This window comes from Etheostoma spectabile, chromosome 13 (assembly GCF_008692095.1).
Source record: "Etheostoma spectabile isolate EspeVRDwgs_2016 chromosome 13, UIUC_Espe_1.0, whole genome shotgun sequence".
In the NCBI taxonomy this organism is placed as follows: domain Eukaryota; kingdom Metazoa; phylum Chordata; class Actinopteri; order Perciformes; family Percidae; genus Etheostoma; species Etheostoma spectabile.
In genome coordinates this window covers 28405858-28406755 of record NC_045745.1, presented here as the reverse complement: position 1 = coordinate 28406755, position 898 = coordinate 28405858, and the positions used below count along the sequence as shown (strand labels likewise).

Sequence of the window (898 nt, the reverse complement as noted above, 5' to 3'; positions counted from 1 at the left end):
CCTGTATCTACTTGGGGGGGGGGGGAGGAATGTGATTGCAAGTCAAACCAAGTTGCAGTGTATTCAGTCCCAGCAGCCATGTATCTGTGTCTTGTCTGAGTGTTATTTTCATAATTTGTAGCCTGCCAGTGTTACTCACACTGCCTCCCACTCATATTTTGCCTTTCTAATGTACTTACACAATGGTGTTTTGTGTGATGTCTGTTGTCTTCATGTTAGCTGCTCTCATTGTTTCCTTCACCCCTGTGCCGTGATCACTTTTTCTAAAGACAGCGCTTTACTTCATCCATTGCATACATGTTAGGAAATCCTGAGTGAATCTGAATGAACACAACTGACTCTCAAACAGTAGAATACAAATCTTGCATAGACAAAATTGCTCAGACTTGCTGGACCCAAGTCCTGTCTTTTGTGTTCACTTCTACCTTCTACTACAGGCTCATACTACAGCTGTAGTACCGAATAATCTGCACAGCCATATAAGTGGAAGAAGCGATATGATAAATTCCCCAAACACACAGGATTACAACCGATTTCCAGGAACAGAGCAAGACAAAGGGTTGTGTGACCTATTTAATACTGTAAAGAACTGCCCTTTTAATACTGACTTCCAGCCTGCTGCGGGCCATGTTGTTGAGACCACTGCTGTGTTGTAAGTTTTCTAACAAGTTTTTTTATGTTATTTAAACCAGAGAGAGAGAGAGACTTCAAGCTTTGCTTTCTCCTGTGGCACAAATGTCATGAGTTTTATTATGGTGTTAAGTTTTAGATACAGGAGAAGGTTTAGCAAATAATCAACAGCCTGAAGACCATTTAGACACTGTATCTTATTTCACCTTAGTGCTAAACCTGCTGATTGTTTCCCACTGATACATCATGTATATTGCTTGTGGTTTTG

At 40.8% G+C, this 898-nt stretch overlaps 1 protein-coding gene across 3 annotated transcripts in view; it reads left to right on the top strand.

The window, feature by feature from the left end:
• ksr1a (kinase suppressor of ras 1a) overlaps positions 1–898 on the top strand; it is a 27703-nt gene that overhangs the window by 13882 nt on the left and 12923 nt on the right. The window lies entirely within an intron of this gene.